Source organism: Adiantum capillus-veneris, chromosome 13 (assembly GCF_014529385.1).
Source record: "Adiantum capillus-veneris isolate H3 chromosome 13, ASM1452938v2, whole genome shotgun sequence".
NCBI classification, from domain to species: domain Eukaryota; kingdom Viridiplantae; phylum Streptophyta; class Polypodiopsida; order Polypodiales; family Pteridaceae; genus Adiantum; species Adiantum capillus-veneris.
The window spans coordinates 84691282-84710519 of record NC_140943.1 but is presented as its reverse complement, the minus strand read 5'-3'; the positions used below and the strand labels follow the sequence as shown (position 1 = coordinate 84710519).

Genomic DNA, 19238 nt, shown 5'->3' with positions numbered 1-19238 from the left:
CAAGTGTTTTTTTTTTTTTTTACAAAAGAATGAAATATATATATATTGTAGGTTGCCAGATCACATGCCGAGTTAGACTCCCATGTCCACATGGGTTGATAACAACCATGTAACAGAAACCGTCCCAAGGGTTTCTTACTGATGTAGGGGTTCTTGCTGATGTACTCTGAGGCGCCTATCAATAGAGAGCAGATCCTACTTGTTAGGCAGGAGAGATCCAATCTAGCAAACTCTACATTGGTGGAGTTGACGGGCAGGGGAAACTCTTCTTGACCCATCCTAGAAGGCTCGCAGTGTTTCTTGATTGAGACTCTCTCTTCCCCAAGCCACCAATTTCTGAGCTTTCGACTCTAGCCATCATGAGCCACCCACTCTCTCCACGACACTAGTCCTCCTCTCCTCAATATGAGGATGCCCATTCTATGAATCTTGAGTTTTCTGCACAGTCCCTTCCTCCGGAGAAAATCTTTCAAGCTATTTCGGGTCTATTGGTTCAAGTTAATCACACGAACTAGAATCTGTTGAGCTTCATTGCTAACACCTCAACCCATAGACAACACAAAGATCCAAAAATTAAGCCCAAACCTTTCTCAGGCTTGCCTATGGAGGATGTCCTCACATGGTTAGACCACTTCGACAATGTAGCTGGTTATCACTAGTGGTCAGACGATCGTCGAGCCATGGAAGCTCGTACTCTCCTTGAAGGTGTTGCTGCTACCTGGTTCTTCCAGCAAGTTGATGTCGTTAAAGCTGATTGGTCGTTACTCAAGTCCCTCCTCATCCAAAATTTTGCTCATCATAATATTACCCAAACTCCCTTACAGCAACTTAATGCATTACGCCAACAACAACATGAACCAGCGGCTCAATTTGCTGTGAAACTCAATCAGTTGCTGTTGCGCGCAGATGCTACTATGTTCGAGGAGATGAAGCTTTTCTTCATGTGGCCCAGATTACGACATGACATCTCTCGCCGTGTTCGCGATCAAGGGCCGACCACATTTCATGCTGCTATTCAGGTGGCTTAGCGAATTGAGGGTACCATCCAAACTGAGCATAATCAGGTATCACCATCATTTACACAACTTTCACAACATAGATCACTTTCTGATCAAATTCCCACTCCTATGGACATAAATGTCCAAAACGCACAAATTAATAACCGCAGGGCTCTACCAGATTGAGATGCTCAAGGACGTCCCAAATGTTTTTATTGAAACAATTATGGTCACATCAGGCAGCACTGTAGGAGATTGCGAGCAAATCAACAGAGTCAACAAGCATAGATTCAGGTGGACAATGCAGCCACACTTGCTGCTCTTTCGAAAAACATTTAGGCGGGTGGTTGATGGAAGGGCAATCCCCGCACTTTCAAGCTGCCACCTCTTTCAGTCGCATGGTGGGTTCCACTCTAGTTCACATTGGGGACACATCTCACGAAGCACTCTTGGATTCGGGTAGCACTATCTCATCTATCAGTCAATCCTTAGTTGAGCAGCTAGGTTTAGACACAAGTCCAGCATCACCAATCTCTGTACTTTTCGGCGATAATAAAGAATTGTATTACTCTAATCGCGTAGTAGATTGTACATTCTACATATCACAATCCAGGTTCATGCACCATTTTTATGTCCTTCCTAGACAATTGTTTCCTCTTACTTTTGGCTGTGATTGGTTTGTTAAGTCCCAGGCACGTCTGCACTTTGATACTAATCACTTGATCCTTCCAAACACTCTGCCCATTCCATTCCTTTATGCTAGTCAGGGACCCAATTTTGTCCACATACAACATTGTCTTCTAGATGCTCAGACCCGCACGCATGACATTCGATCACTTCTCAAAAAAATTTCTTCACTGTTCACAACACACACTACTGCCTCGAAAATAAATTTGCCAGTGTGTCACTCAATCCGCACGGGAGATGCTCCTCCAATGCGCATGGCATCGCGTCGTCACTCCCCTGCTGCAAATGAACAGATCACCCAAGCTGTTAAAGACATGCTCCAAAAAGGTGTCATCATCCCCTCTACTAGTGATTGGGCATCCGAACCCCACCTTGTCAGGAAGGATGATGGTAGTTATCGATTCTGTGTCGATTTTCGACCTCTGAACAGAGTCACCATACAGGACTTGTATCCTCTACTTAGAGTGGATGATCTATTGGATAGGTTGGGAAAGTCAAGATACTTCACCTCTTTGGATCTTGCATCTGGTTATTGGCAAATTCCCTTGAACGTAGCCGATGCTCACAAAACAGCTTTTTGTACACCTACAGCCCTTAATGAGTTCACTAGAATGCCATTTGGTCTCTCCGATGCGGGTAGTACCTTTCAACAAACAGCCAATTCCATTTTTTCTGACCTCATTCAGCAAGGTGTTGTATTGGTGTATCTTGATGATATTTTGATTCACACAGCTACTTGGCAGCAGCATTTACAAGTTCTACATGAAGTATTGACACGAATCAAAAACTACAATCTACAGCTTTAGTTTCGGAAATGCAAATGGGGAACGACCTAGTTAAAGTTTCTTGGTTTCATCATCTCTAGTGAAGGGATACAGATGGAACCCAGCAAGGTACTAGCTCTACAAGATTACCCAGCACCTACTATTGTCAAAAGTTTGCAAACCTTTTTGGGCATGGCTAATTTTAGCTTGAGATTCATTCCTAACATGGCAGCTATAACTTACCCACTTCGCCAACTGTTGAAAAAGGGACATAAGTTTGAATGGACATCAAGTTGCCAGCAAAGCTTTGAGAAACTCAAATAGGTCATCATTCAAGCTGCAGTTCTTGCACATCCAGATTTCAACCAACCTTTTCTCTTGTAAACAGATGCTTCTAATACGGGTCTAGGAGCAGTCATTCTACAACAAGATGAAACGCAAACTTGGCGACCTGTATGCTTTGCTAGTAGGGCTTTTACACCAGTAGAGTCTAACTATTCCACTACAGAAAAAGAATTACTAGCTATCGTATGGGCCTTTGCCAAACTTCATCCATACCTTCAGGGTTCTAATGTCTAGGTTGAATCAGATCATCAGCCCCTCATACCTCTACTCTAGAAGAAACATCCCCCTGGGCGGCTTCTTAGATGGTCGCTGGCTACAAAAGTACTCTTTCAAGCTCTCCTATAGGCGTGGTGCTACTAACTACATTGCAGACTGTCTGTCAAGGGTTGAACTCCAAGCCATGCAATTCTTGCCTCCTCCGTCTGATCTACCAGTTACTATGCAGCAAATGGCAGCAGCTCAGCAACAAGATCCCAATATACAATCGATTATCTACATGGTCCGCTCTCTCACTCTTTCGCCTCAGCACAAAAACTTTGTAATCATCGACGATGTGTTGTTCTACACATATCACTCACATGACCCACGAATCTATGTTCCTACAGCACTCAGGCCCCTCTATTTAACTTACTATCACAACCATCCCCTCTCAGGGCATTTGGGTTTTCACAAGGTATTAGAAAAGATACGCAAATCATATTATTGGCCCCACATGCATAGATCAGTCTCACAACACATCCAACAATGTCTCACATGTCAAGAAATCAAATCTCCGTCCACTCAAGTAGCCCTTTTAGATCCAATCATAGTCCATGAGCCATTCGAACTTGTAGGATGAGACTTCATGGGTCCTTTTCCAACTTCCAGTCAAGGCAATAGATACATTCTGCTCACAACTGATTACCTCACCAGATGGTGTGTAGCTATTGCATTACCCAATGTAACAGCTTCGACAGTAGTAGCTGCTCTCTTGCAAAAAGTCATTTTCAATCATGGTTGCCCTCTTCAACTTTTGTCCGATCAAGGCACTCAATTTAAAGCGAGGTTTTAGCAGTTCTAACAAAGTGTTTGGGAATTTCGCAACTATTCACCTCTCCCTATAATCCACAAACTAATGGTCTTACAGAAAGGATGAATCGGACTATTAAGCAGGTGTTAGCAGCTTTTGTGGATACCCTTCACCAGAATTGGGATGAAGTTCTTCCCTTCGCAGTCTATGCATACAACACCTTTGTTCAAGCTTCAGCCCTTTTTGGGCCTTATATGGTCGCGATCTGCGGTTACCTCCAAATTTGAAAACCGTCCAGGTTGAAGCGTCGAAGGTAGATGCGATTGACTGGCTTCATTACCTCCAACAATCTCAACCTCTTCTACGTAGAGTCCTCACGCACAATCTTCTCCAGGCTCAGGCTCGGCAAAAACGTATCTATGACGAAGGTCGCAAGCAAGTGTCGTATGTTGAAGGTTCTAAGGTCATGCTCTACTACCCTTTACGCAAAACAAGCTTGAGTGAGTCATTGCTCCATAAATGGCTTGGTCCCTACACAGTCCTTCAACGCCTTCGAACAAATACTTATCGACTACCGCGAGATTCAACTGGCACCTTAACGTGTGCTCACACGACTCGCATAAAGCCCTATTACGTCCCCTATACCATGCGGCCCTACAATTGATGATTCTTGTTCCGTGTTCACTTTGTATGATCTCGGTCCTTTTGTATGATATCAGTCCTTTTTGGGGGGGGGGGAAGTGTGGTGTAGGTTGCCAGATCACATGCCGAGTTAGACTCCTATGTCCACCTGGGTTGTCTAACTTCTATGTCCACGTGGGTTGATAACAACCGTGTAACAGAAACCATCCCAAGGGTTTCTTGCTGATGTAAGGGTTCTCACTGGTGTACTCTGAGGTGCCTATTAATAGAGAGCAGATCCTGTTTGTTAGGTAGGAGAGATCCAATCTAGCGAACTCTACAATATAAATATATATATATATATATATTTATATTTATATTGTAGAGTTGTTAGCTATCGCACAAGATGTGCGTTGTGCAGGAAATCTAGTGCCGACCTGGAGCCGAAGGGCAAGAGCGAAGAAAATTAGCTGGAGGAGTCAGAGCCAAATAGCACAGGATTGGGCATTGTTCTCAAGCGGACATGTAGCGGCAATCGACATTCGACATATACACAATAGCCATGGTGCAACGTCATCAGCATAGGGCGAGAAAATATCTACGGCATTGCCCTAAACTTTTTGGCGCACACATTTCATACCAACCTGCCGCAATGCATGGTGTTGATGCCCACAAAGGAGCGGCGAAACAGAAATTTTCTCAGTGTATTACACTGATAGCTGGAGGAGCTTGAGCCAAATAGCACAGGACTGGACATTGTTCTCAAGCGGACATGTAGTGGCAATCGCCATGCACATGGTGCAACGTCATCAACATAGGGAGAGCAAATCATGATCAAGGACAACCCTCACAATGTTCATGCCACCCCCCACCAACCCTCACGACAGACGGTTTTGTCACACGGCCCAGCTACATGGACACACATCTATCTTATGGGTTACGATGTGCCATAGGCCAGATTCTCATATCTTCACAGCAGCTTGGGATTGATACGGGTAGATTTAGAGGCATACCAGCAGACAGTAGGATATGTCAGTTATGCCATGCAGAGCCAGAGACAGAGTTTCACTACATATGTCACTGCACAGTCTACTATGAGATACGGGGGACGCTTTTATTGTTTATTCAGAGATGGTTTTGACTCGTTAGGTAGAGTCGCGAGATATCAGGACCAGAGATGTCTCGGATTATTTCTACTTGAGATACAGAGGCATAGAGATTCTCTATTGAGAGGGCATAGACAAAGAGAGTCCCAGAGACGCATCTCAGATTTCTTCAGTACGAGTACCACAGAGGCAGAGGGGACACCACCATCACAGAGCTCGGTTCCCACCCATACACACACCAGCTGTGCTCTCATTGACCGAGCTATAGAGTTGGGGAGATCGAGACGACCGTGACTGAGGAGGGGAGCCACGCAGCACCGGAGGAGATTGCGGCAGAGGATGCATAGGATTCTAGCACGACACCCAGAGTGTCGATAAGGATAGGCTTCATGCTACTGCTATATTGTATCATGGTGACACTTATCCCCACTTTGTACCTTTGTGGCAGGATACTATTGCTCAGCTTACCAGCCACCCATAGGAGTCGGCAGCACTCCTATCTGAGTTTTTAGTTTTTAGTTTTCTTTGTTTGTATCGAGACTTGGTACTAAGACTCATCATTGTAATCAGTTTGGTCTCATAGGCCATTTTGGCATTTTGTAGACGTTAATATATCATTTCATTTCTCTTTCTCCATTGTCTCTCACTGTAACCTGTGCAGAAATCGACACTCCCCGTCTTTCAGCGACTACTGCACATTATACGCCCTTGCCTCACTATGCTTTTCCTTTCTCTGATGTAGTGGACGCAGAGCATCGGGGATTTGTCACTCTGTAGTTAAGATGTTTTGCAGAATTTCATCGCATGCAAGTTATGAAGCTGGGATTTAGGGATTTGTCGCGAGAGCTCTCTAACGAGAATCTCTGCAAATTCATTTTCCTCCCCTCGTCCCCATTAACCTCGCCTGCAACCCTTTAATCGTGCACCATTGTTGGCTACGATCCTCGTCCGAACCTTCACTCACGAATGGAGCTGATTGCATGGGTTCTCTTGTAGTCAATTACAACAAATTACCCCAAGCATGCCAACTATGCCAGATGATCTGCATCTCATGCCATTTCCCGAACACAAAGAGAGAGAGGCACCATACAGATACATGGAGCAAGCAAGGCATCACAATGACATAGCAAGGGAGCAAGGCAGTTGTGCTTCCATACAGAGCATCGCAAGCTACACAATCTCTCTCCCTCTGTCTCTGGGCTCGACCTGATGCACCGCTTGCGCATGTAAAGACATCGTCCCTTGTCGCATCGCTCTTCCTCTCCACGTGCCTTGTCTCCTCCCTTTTTCACTTATCCCGGAAGGGAGCATCTCATGAGATTCTCCTTATTAAGACCTGTTTGCAAAATTATAGAGACATACTGCAATATATCTATATATTAACACTATATAAACTTTACTCACGGTATAAAATAATGACTTCTACCATCCTAATTAGATATTTTTTACTATTTAGCACGTGGGGAAAGATTAGCGGTCAAATCGTTTGAAGATTTGGAATGAACAACTCATATCAAGGATGCAAAATTAAATAAGATAGGAAAAAAATAAGTTTTTTTTGTGTAAATGCACTTATCTTTGGTGCACAATCGGTAATGTAACTCAGTGACTCTCAGGGTATTTCTCTTTATTAGATGGTCTTTTTCTGATCTTTATTGGGCGGATTTTGCGTACATGGATGCCATTGTGCTAACAATGTATGTGATGTCTGCACAATGTTTTATGTAGCATCTAATTATCTGGAGTGGAGATTTCAATACCGCTTGTCTTCTAGGACTAGTTGTGGACTCAAGCTCCTTATGAAGCTTTCAATGGCTACATTTGTTCAGACGGTCGTATTTAAACTCGAGAGTTTTTAATAAAATCATGGTGTTGCAGGAAGGTTTAATACTTCTTAAATAATCATCTCTGCCATATGTTGATAATTTGAAAACCCAAGTCAAGATTTGGGCATTATCTTATCTAGTGAGTTTGCACTTCTTTAAAGAGATCGAAGAGCCCCCTTGCTTGGTTTTTAGTCAAGGGTGTAGGGTTGTAGAATTTTTTACCCCCTTCAGTGTAAGATGCTTACACTCCAAAGTAGATGGAGAAGCTACCCACGTGGCTCTTGGATGTAGTAAAATAAAGCATGACGTAAATAAAGGTAAATAAAGCAGGACGTGAACGTGCCGATGGTGCTAATTTAAGCACTTGAAATAGTCAAACGCAACGTTTTGAAAGCAAACGCAGCCTCGCAAAGGGTAGAAAGGAACGCAGGAGGGGTAAACAACAATCGCAGGATAAGCTCGCAGGATTCGATTCAAGGCAGGCAGGTACTTACACATGCCTGTGTGTGTGTGTGTGTGTGTGTGTGTGTGTGTGTGTGTGTGTGTGTGTGTGTGTGTGTGTGAGTGAGAGAGAGAGAGAGAGAGAGAGACGTGCCTCTGTGTGTGTGTGTGTGTGTGTGTGTGTGTGTGTGTGTGTGTGTGTGTGTGTGTATGTGAGAGAGAGAGAGAGAGAGAGAGAGAGAGAGAGAGTTGATTGGAGCTTCTTGCCCTGGCTGATTCCTGCTGCTCACATTTGAACATACCCCATTGAAAATCAAAAGGTTCATGGCTTTTGAGGCTGTGGAGAAAATATTTTTTGCCTGATTTTCATGCTGCATGTTGGGTTAAAGGCCCGTGTGCCCGGCTGCCCGTTGTTCAGCCGCCCATGTACAGCCATTCATTTACTCATTCATAATAACTATACTCATAACTACACATTGTAGTGTGAGTACCGCCCCGCCATACACTGTGTCTATCTCCTTCTTCGTGTTGGCTCTCTGTGTGTGTGCTCTTCGATCCCAACAAGTGGTATCAGAGCTTGGTAGTGAGAGCATTGAGAGCTTCATCATCATTGTTGAGTGTGTTGAAACTTGCTGCTGTTTCATTGCCGTTTTTCGGTTTCGCGCACGCGCGCATTTCCAAAGAGCAGAAGGTTTTTCTGAGCTTGGCATTGGAAGGTTCAGCACTCTGCGAGTATTTTCACCAGGTGTCCTCAGGTGTCCTGCGGTTTAACCCCCCTTTCGGAGCCATTCGTGCCATTAGAAATCCCATCCGAGCTACAGACTAGGAGCTACGTTTTTTCATCTCTCTTTGGTAGTTTTCTGCTGCCAGAGCTTCCATAGCCATTACAGGTGCCATTGTTGTAGTGTCTTCCACTTACGTGAGCCCACAGCTCATTTGAGAGTGTGTAGCCTCTTCTTGGAGTGGCCTCATACACACAGATAGAGTGGGAGTTTGGCGACATTGTCTTCTTCGACTACAGGTACAGGTACAGGTGCAGGTACAGGTACAGGTACGGGTACAGGTTACAGGTTACAGGGAGCTTTGGATACAGGTTTCTTCTGTGGTTACAAAACATGTATTTTGACTGTGGGACAGCCATGCATATGGTTGTGGTCTGAGTGGGAGCTTCTACTCTTCTGGGCAGTTTGTTTATGCGTGTTCTTGAGCTACAGGTTGACATCATCTATGTATGTTGATGGATGTGGATATGGCAGTTTGACAGACACTCTTTATGCATGATATTGTGGAGATTTGGTTCACTTATACATAGAACGGGTTTGCTCTTGCTTGCAGTGTTGCGGTTTGAGTACGGACGTAGGTACTTGGTTGACAATAGAGATTGGACTTCGTTGAGCTTGTGCATTGGTTATATGCTCACTTGGATCCATTTATGCTCACGGATTTGTGTAAGCTTGGTCAGCTTATGTCTCTATTGTGGTTATTCAGACATGGAGTATGTTTATGCCTCTATGACAGCTCATTGTTGATGCATTTTGTGGCACGGTTTGCCTAGGCCGGTTGAGTTACAGGTGTCACGGGTTTATGCATTTGTTTGTGGATTTCTACGTACGTTTTTTGACCATATTATGGGCTGATTTATACTCTATGCATTTGCTCTTTGATTGAGCAGCAGGTGTTGTCAGATTTGCAACACTACTTTGTTGTGGCAGTTTGTTGGTTGGTTACAGGTTTCTCATTGTTGCATTCTTGTTGTAATGGGCACTAAAGAGGACACAGTTTTCAATATTGAGAAATTGGATGGTACTAATTTCTCATATTGGAAAGATCAGATTTGGGATGTCTTGGTGCAGAAGAAACAGATTCGACCTCTAAAGTTGCAGGGAGTTAAGCCAGAGAACATGGAGAGGGATGATTGGGAGAAGTTGGATGAGATGTGCAGGTCTACCATTAGGCTTTCCCTTTCAAAGTCTGTTTATTACAATGTGAAAGATGCACAGGGTGGAGCTTATGAGCTATGGCAGCGGATTTGCGATATGTATGATAAGCATTCAGCTGCTTCTATGGTGTATTGGATTAAAAAGCTTATTGATTTGCGAATGGAGGAAGGTGCTTCCATGAATGCGCATTTGAATGAGTTCAATACAATTTTCAGCCAACTTGCTACGCAGGAAATTACGTTTGAGGAAAATGTAAAAGCTATGTTTTTACTTGTCACGTTGCCTGAGTCATGGGACACATTTAGGGCAGCCATAAGTAACTCGGTTCCTGCGAATGAGTTGACAAGTACTAATGTGGAGTCTAGTCTTCTCACGGAAGAGATTAATCGAAAGAATAATGCAGGTAGTAAGTCTTCTAGTGCAATGGTTGTCAGAGGCAGGACTATGGACAAGTATAAGTCCAACAGGGGTAAATCTAGAAGCAAGTCCCGTGCAGGCACAAGTAAAAAGGATGTGGAATGTTTTCATTGTGGTAGAAAAGGACATTTCAAAAAGGATTGCTACAAGTGGAAAAGGGAAAATGGAGATGGTAAGAAGAAAGACCATGATGCTAAGGACAAGCCTAAGTCCAATGTCAAGATTGAGGAGTTACATGCAACACAGGGAGAGTGTAGCTCTCAAGATGACCATGTATGTGCTCCGACTAGTGCTACTAGTGAAGAGCTTGGTGATGTGTTGCTTGCATCCTATTTTGATGACGCTTTTCTTCTCACTCATGAGCGTAGTATGCCTATGGATTGGGTCATTGACAGTGGTGCTTCTTTTCACGTTACGCCTCATAGGTCGTGGTTTCATGACTATGATGCTTCGAGCACAGGTACTGTCAGGATTGCCGATGGGCGTTCTATGCAGATTCATGGCATTGGGGATATTCATTTGGCTATGCCAAACTCTACTACGTTTGTCTTGCAGCGTGTGCGTCATGTGCCGGCTCTTGCAAAAAGCTTGATTAGTGTGGGTCAGTTGGATTCACTTGGTTTCAATGTATCTTTTGGTGATGGAGGTTGGAAGCTCACTAAGGGCAGCCTTGTTTTGGTTAAAGGTGCTAAGAGGAATACCTTGTATTCCCTTTGTGTAGCTAGTGTGGCTGATCACATTGTGGGGATCACTGAGCAACCTCCTGCTTCTTTATGGCATCAGCGTTTGGGGCATATGTCACTAAAAGGTTTGAAGTTGTTGGCACGTGCGGATTACATTCCTGTTTCAGATTTTGGTGGTTTTGAGTTTTGTGAGCATTGCCTTTATGGTCGACATGCTCGGTCTTCTCATAAGAAAAGTGTTCCACACAGATCTTTGGAAAAGCTAGCTTTGGTGCATAGTGATGTATGTGGGCCGATGCCCAATGCTTCTCTTGGAGGTGCTATGTACTTTGTTACGTTCATTGATGATGCTAGCAGGAAGGTGTGGGCATACCCCATTCGTAAGAAGGATATGGTGTTTGATATATTTAAGCAATGGTTGGCTCTTGTCGAGAACCAATCAGGTTGTAAGTTGAAGTGCTTACGTACGGACAATGGGGGTGAATTTATGTCTCATGCTTTCACAACATTATGTGTTGAGAAGGGTATACGACGCGAGCTTAGTGCTCCCTATACACCTCCTCAAAATGGTGTGGCAGAGCGCATGAACAGGACTATACAAGAAAAAGTCCGTAGTATGCTTTCTATGGCTGGTTTGTCAAATGGATTTTGGGCTGAAGCTGTTGCCACTTCTGTGCATTTGATAAATCGTTCACCTAGTGTTCCTTTGGGCTTCAAAGTGCCTGAAGAGGTATGGACAGGTTTGACACCTTCGTATGGTCACCTTCGTGTTTTTGGCTGTGAAGCTTATGTACATGTACCTAAGGCAAAACGCAGCAAATTGGATCCGAAGAGCAAGAGATGTATCTTCTTGGGTTATGGTAGCTCTGGTGAGATGGGTTATCGATTGTGGGATCCTATTGACAGGAAGATTGTGCGTAGCCATGATGTTGTTTTTCATGAGGACTCTATGTATAGAGCATCACCGCGAACGGTTGAGGTTCGGCGTGTGATATTTGAGGAGGATGGTCATCGGTATGATGGTCCCATGGCTGCTCGTGGGCAGCCCATTGACCCTCAAGTGGGAGATCAGCCCTTGTTGGGAGATCATGTAGATGTGGGACAGCCAGATGCACCTCCTGCACAGTCTTTGAGGCGTTCAGAGCGGCGTGCAAGACAGCCTCAGCGTTTTGTGCCTTCTATGGATTATGTATTGTTGACTGATTGCGGGGAGCCATCATGTTATGATGAGGCCATGTCTAGTGTTGACAAGCTCAAGTGGGAGCAGGCTATGCAGTCAGAGATGGATTCATTGATCCAAAATGAAACGTGGGAGCTTACTCCTTTGCCAAAGGGTAAGAAGGCACTACCATGCAAGTGGGTTTACAAGATAAAACTGTGTGCAATGGATGCAAAGCCTAGGTACAAAGCAAGGCTTGTGGCTAAAGGATTCAAGCAACAGAAGGGCATTGATTTTGACGAGATCTTCTCCCCAGTGGTGAAGATGTCTACTTTGCGTATGTTGTTTGCTTTGGTAGCTACAGAAGACATGGAATTGAAGCAAATGGATGTAAAGACAGCTTTCTTACATCCGGACTTGCACGAGGATTTGTACATGGAGCAACCAAGTGGGTTTGTTATTCATGGCTCAAAGAAGATGGTATGCCGGCTTCTTAAGACCTTGTATGGGCTGAAGCAATCATCTCGTGAATGGTATCGTAAGTTTGATGCATTCATGAGTTCATTGGGTTATGTACGCAGTTATGAGGACCCATGCCTCTATACTCGCAAGGCTGCAGATGGTAGTCTTATTGTTTTGGTTTTGTATGTGGATGACATGCTGATCACAGGGAAGTGTATTTCTGATGTGGATGCCTTGAAACATAGGCTACATGAGACCTTTTCCATGAAGGATCTTGGGGATGCCAATCATATTTTGGGTATGCGGATCACTCGTGATCGTTCTCGCAAGATGCTCTTTCTTAGTCAGAAAGAGTACATTGACAGGGTGCTTGAGCGTTTTCATATGGAAGGGGGGAAGGCCATTAGTACCCCGTTGCCTCCATATGTAAAACTCAGCCATGATGACTGCCCTCAGACAGATTTGGAGACTACAGAGATGTCTCAGATTCCCTATGCGTCAGCTGTTGGTTCCTTGATGTATGCCATGGTGGCTACGCGTCCAGATCTTGCTCATGCAGTTGGTGTGGTTAGCAGGTACATGTCTAACCCGGGCAAGCGTCATTGGGATGCAGTGAGAGGTATTCTCAGATACTTGAGAGGGACTTCAGAGTTGTCCCTATGTTATGGTGAGAAGGATATGTCTGTTTGCGGATATACAGATTCAGACTATGCAGGGTCAGTGGACTCGAGGAAGTCTACTAGCGGCTATGTGTTCACAGTTGCAGGTGGACCGGTTTCGTGGGCATCACGTTTACAGCCATGCGTTGCTTTGAGCACTACAGAGGCTGAATATATGGCTGCCACTGAGGCTGCCAAGGAGGCCGTATGGCTCTCACGACTAGTGGGAGATCTTGGTATGGCTGGTGATGCTCCGATTCTACATTGTGATAGCCAGAGTGCCATAGCATTGGCACGGAATCCTGTCTTCCATGCGAAGACAAAGCACATTGAGGTGAGGTATCACTTCATACGAGAGGTGCTAGAGGACAAGCGCATAGAGCTTGTCAAGGTACACACTGACGATAACCCTGCTGATCTACTCACGAAGTCGTTAGCCTCACAGCGGTTTGCACACTGTAGATCGCTGATGGGTATGGCTTGACTTCTTTTGCTGTACTTTGGCCACTTTAAAGGCACACTGCCTTTAAGTGGGAGATTGTTGGGTTAAAGGCCCGTGTGCCCGGCTGCCCGTTGTTCAGCCGCCCATGTACAGCCATTCATTTACTCATTCATAATAACTATACTCATAACTACACATTGTAGTGTGAGTACCGCCCCGCCATACACTGTGTCTATCTCCTTCTTCGTGTTGGCTCTCTGTGTGTGTGCTCTTCGATCCCAACACTGCAGTGGTGAAATTTTTGTGCTCTCACATACGTTGAGATATGTTTCTTCTGAAATCAATGCAATGGTTTTCTGTGCGTGCTGACAGAAGTATGGTGTGTTTTGTTGGATGATGAGGATGTTTGGTTTGTTGGCTAACAGATGAATTATTTCCAAGTATTCTTGTGTGATAATATTAGAATCAAGAGTATGTTAGATAATAGATGAACTCTTTCCAAGTGTTTTTGTATGACTACATCAAGATTAAAAGTAGCTTGTATGCCGAGAGTGTTCGAAAATGTCAGTACTTGCGGGTTTTGGGAGATAGAACCTAGATGTTCTTTTGTGCTCGTTGTTTGGTATTGGAACCTGATGCTCGAGGGCAACAGTATGGAACATGATGGCCAGTTGGCGTATATGAAAGAAAGGGGGTCTCGTACCCACCAGATTAACGACGCAAATGGGTGGGAAGTTGTTTCTCACACCCTGAGTTCAGGCTCTATGGTGCTTACTAAAGTGGGTGGCTATCGAACACCACCATCAGGATCTAGTTGAGCAAGAGCGTGCAGGTCCTGTTATGGACGCACAAGTGTGGGACTGAGGATGGCACAGATGGCCAGTTCTTGGCCATGTTATGCTCGACGAGGTACCCATCGGTGGGAGATGCACTAAGCCGAGCTAGGGGCAGCATGAGCTTCCGGGCCGGGTTTGACGCCAGATACGATGGAGTCAGAGGGCTGGAACCTGCATTCTCACAATATGGTTCATGTAGAAACCATCGGAAACTGTGCCACCCTTTTCATTACATCGTCCGATCATAGTGATCTGGTCTCTGGCTATTCTCATGTGCAATCATGTTTTTCTCCCGCTCGGTGAAGAGCCCTCTTCAACGAGGGGAACCCATCGACCAACTACCCTAATGCTATCTACTTTATTTTATAGAAAAACTAATGCAACAAACATAAATATACAAACTCCAAATGACAGAAAGGTATTCCTCCAACACTGGAGGAGAAGCATTGGTGTCCCTCCAACACTAGAGGTGAAAAAAGGTGACCTGGGAATGGCACATTCCCTATGGTTTATAAAACTTGGGTGAGGATGGTGCCACCTCCCCACCATACTTGCGTATGGTTTTTTCTTTTTTTTAACGAGCTCTGGCATGCGAGCACGTACTGCATTTCTTGCATCATTGAAAAAACAAACCACACTTAAGAATATCTATTTGATAGAATGTTTCATATTGTACTTAATGATTTCAGATCCCAAGGATCGTGATGGACAAACTCACTCAGAAAAGAAAGAGGCAAGTAGCAAAACAACGAACAAGAACAAAGCGGAAAAAGAGATTGGCTACAGCTGCAAGTTCATGGACTGGAATCGACATTCTTTCACGACGTTGGCAAGATCAGTGCATCTCTGTATCCAAAAACTTTACAATTTGCTCCAGTTGCGAAACTTCCACATTCTCAAAATCTCGCCTCGGACAGAAAACACTAGACAATGCCCATGTTAGTCTAGCTAGCATGACATTCCTGAACGCTGCCGAGAAGGAAGAAGTATCGATACATTGGTCATGTTGCTCCAGCTGCGACAGATATGTCAGGGCCAAAAGCGTGTTCGTACTGCTACCAGACTATGTCCGACGTATCGTGGAATCCAACCAACTTCACACGCAGCTCCTCAGTATAATTGACATTTCTTTAAACGTCATAAGCTCTGCGAACGTTGTAGCATACGGCGTACTTGAAAAAATATCCTTGCTTGATGACCCTTTGATCTGTTGGACAAAAGCAGCAAATATGCAGCAGTTGTCAAAGCAGCTCGCGTCCTCGCGCTTATCAGACATTTTGGCCTACAACTTACTCCATAATCTAGTTATCAAGATGTATAAGACTGTGGTAGAGAAACCCCACAAAAAAACCACTTTGTGTGTGCTAACACCGGACGTTGTTACATCAATCATAACAAGCCACTGAGAAACGGAGCCTTTTGCATTGATGGAGGAAGCAGAAGCGCAATGTGAGATTAGCATTCTTGAAAACACGTACACCACCTCAAGAAGAAGGGCCTATACCAAAATGGACTCTCACGACTTAAGCTCAGTAAAGCTCCGTGAGGGATCAGGCCTCATTGAGCGTACGACTATCTTCAGGTACAATGGGATGCCTGCTAGCCACTCAGAGGCCAAAGACGTGACAATAGAAAAAGCTGTGTTCCCTTTTTTATTCCCATTCGGGCATGGAAACTACGAAGGGGACACCAGATTCAGTGACTACATCAGGATGAGGATCAGCATGTTGTTCTCCGTGTATACCTTGTACAAGCCATACCTACTCATCATGTACCAACTCAAGAGAGCAATCATGATTTCCAATTCTACAAACACGACAATGTTACAGCGTGACATAGACGCGTATAAGAGGAAGCACAAGAATGCATCCAACCAAGAAGTAGTAAGAAACATTATAAGATACAAGCTTCCGTCAACAATGCCTGGCACTCCATCATGGCATCGAAAGAACCTCAAAGATCTTATCGCAATGGTCGACTTCTGGGGCCTACCTGATCTGTTCCTCACATTTACAGCAGATGAAGTCACCGAAAGCAGGTGGAATGAAATTACAGTAATAAAAAATATCGCCCATTCATTCAATGGAAGCTACACATGGAAAGATTGTCATGTCGAGTGTGCCGTGTTGTTCCACGAGCATCTGCACGCCTTCTTGAATAGCCACATTTTTGGGGGAAGCAAAGTCCTGGGCGAAATAGAGCATCATCTTTTAAGGTACGAGATACAAAACCGAGGATCGCTGCATGCTCATCTGATTTTGTGGGTTTTTCGTGGCGACATTGAGTCGGTAGCAGATGAAATAGCGGCATACATACCTAACCCACAACAGCCTCCTTTGAATTTCTCAAACCATTTACATCACCTTGTCACAAGAAAACAAATTCACAAATGCAAGTCCACCTACAAGGTAATGGGCCAACACTTTGCATGCAAATACGGCTTCCCATTCAGTCCTCAACTATCAACCAAACCCATAATGGACCCACAAACATCAAGGTGGTTGTACTATCAGCCCGGACATGAACACCGTAATGTAGTTCCCTACCACCCGACAATCTTGTTGTTGTGGGGGGCGCACATGAACATTCAACGTGTGACCAACTCATCTATATCTCACTACCTGCTAAAGTACGCAATGAAGACAGAGTCAATGGGTCCACTCAACCTTTCAGAGGAAAACGCAGCAAGGCTCGGCCTCAATGAATTAGACAAGGTCAAGCTCCGCGTGATTGCAACATCGATAATGTCCAAGCCGATTTCAGCAATAAAGGCTGCACTAAATTGCCTGCGAATTCCGATCATCACAAGAAGCAAAGCCGTGGAATATATCGACTCATCGCCACCTTCACTAAGACAAAGATTGTTATCGCAGAGCCAAACGATCTTTATGCACCCAGTCGACTTGTATTGTGCAAGGCCACTGCAGCTAGAGAATTACACGTTCTGCATGTACCACAAACATTTCAAGATCGAGAACAACACCACAGGATCTCAGAAGAGCCAGATGTACGATGCCTACAACAACTTGGTACTAGAAAATCACCGGCTCGTACGATTCACTGAATACCACCCTGGCCACCAACCGGAGGGCTTCTTCTACAACATATTGCTACAGAAAGCAACATTTAGAACCGAGTGTGGTCTGATCTCGCGACAAAACCCAATGTCTTGTTACTTTACAGAGTGCAAAATCCGACAGTTAATAAGAGACGAGGAGGACCTCGAGATGTACATCAACGAGTACACACAACGAAACATGCTTTTAAACATGAACATGGGCCACATAGTGAACGTGATCCACCAAAAACTCTTCCTGAACCGCGAGAATCCGATTCATTCAAGCTGTGCAGAGATAAATGATCCCAAGGAAACTAGTAGGCATAACATGTTGCAGCTACTAAAGGAGTTCGCCGATGTCCACAACGCAACACTCACTCCTGAACAACACAAGATATTCTAAGACACATCCACCAAAACATCCGGCCTCCACATTATCACGGGCGTCCTAGGATCCGGAAAGTCATTCCTCATCAAATACATGACCACTAGGTTCGTACAACAAAACAGGACAGTCATACTGACAGCGTCAACTGGCGCAGCTGCATCTCGGCTAAGTAGTGTCGCAAAAACAGTGCACTATCAATTCAAGATAACGGTGGGCTCGAATAAACACTACCCAGAATCAATAAATACAGGGGACGAGAGATTCACATCCATCAAAGAGGCTGATGTTATCATAATGGACGAGATATCAATGCTAACAAGCACAACATTCAACATGGTTGTTCGCCAACTTGTTAATGTCACAAACGTATCAATTCATGATCCATTCTGCAGTAAATTGGTGCTTCTCTTTGGAGACTTCGCACAGCTACCGCCCGTCTGTTAGCACCCTGGACCTTTCTGCCACGTATGTACAATTACACAATCGGCACACTTCAAGCATGGCATAGTCCACAAGATGACATTCTCAGTTCGACACGCAGCGGACCCAATATTCCTCAATTTTTTGCATACAATTAGACGAAGAAAGCCAACCGAAGAAGAGATAACAAGCACGCTTTCAGAGTGCATCATAAATGAACAAGAACTATTGGAAACAATGGACGAAGACACCACAATCATTTGCACACATCGCGACAACGCTCGGAGATACAATGACATCATATTGCAAAGGAGTTTTGCAAACGAGCAAATAGTCCGAATATTGTTAAAAACAAACGCGGACAACGAGCCACTCTTAGAAAGCTGGGTCAACGACACCTCTTTCAATGAAATACACAATGTCGTTGTTGGTGCAAAGTGTATGATCACCTCAAATCTAGACTTGGAAATTGGCGCTGCAAATGGTGCCACATGCAGGGTCAAGGATATATCCCATGATTGCACCGGTCTAGTGGACGCGATCACTGTGCTCATAGACAACACAAATACCAGAATCACCATTCGGCGTACAAAACACTCCACCAGGGCATTCAACTTCAAATATTACCACAAATATACATTCCCTTTTATACTAGCATATGCAATAACGGGTCACAAATCGTAGGGTGCAACAATAGCTGAAAAGCCATACTCAACATCAAACAAGTTTTCGCGCCAGGCCTTGCGTATGTCATGTTCTCGCGAGTCACCGAAAGAAGACACATAAGGATCCTAGAGCTTCCTACACCAGACATGTTAGAGCCTATGCGATATTTTCTTTCAGATACTTGAATATGTACAGTCACATAAAATTGTATAACTCCATTTCATATAAAGTTTTTCCTCGCTTCTAAATCGTTTGATGCAATTCTTAATATCGGGTCTTGTCATACAAGTTTTTAAGAAAACGACTACAAC

The 19238-nt window shown here is 44.4% G+C and overlaps 1 pseudogene; it reads left to right on the top strand.

The window, feature by feature from the left end:
* The first annotated feature begins 208 nt into the window (after positions 1 to 208).
* Positions 209 to 3808, top strand: LOC147444377 (uncharacterized; annotated as a pseudogene).
* Positions 3809 to 19238: the final 15430 nt, after the last annotated feature.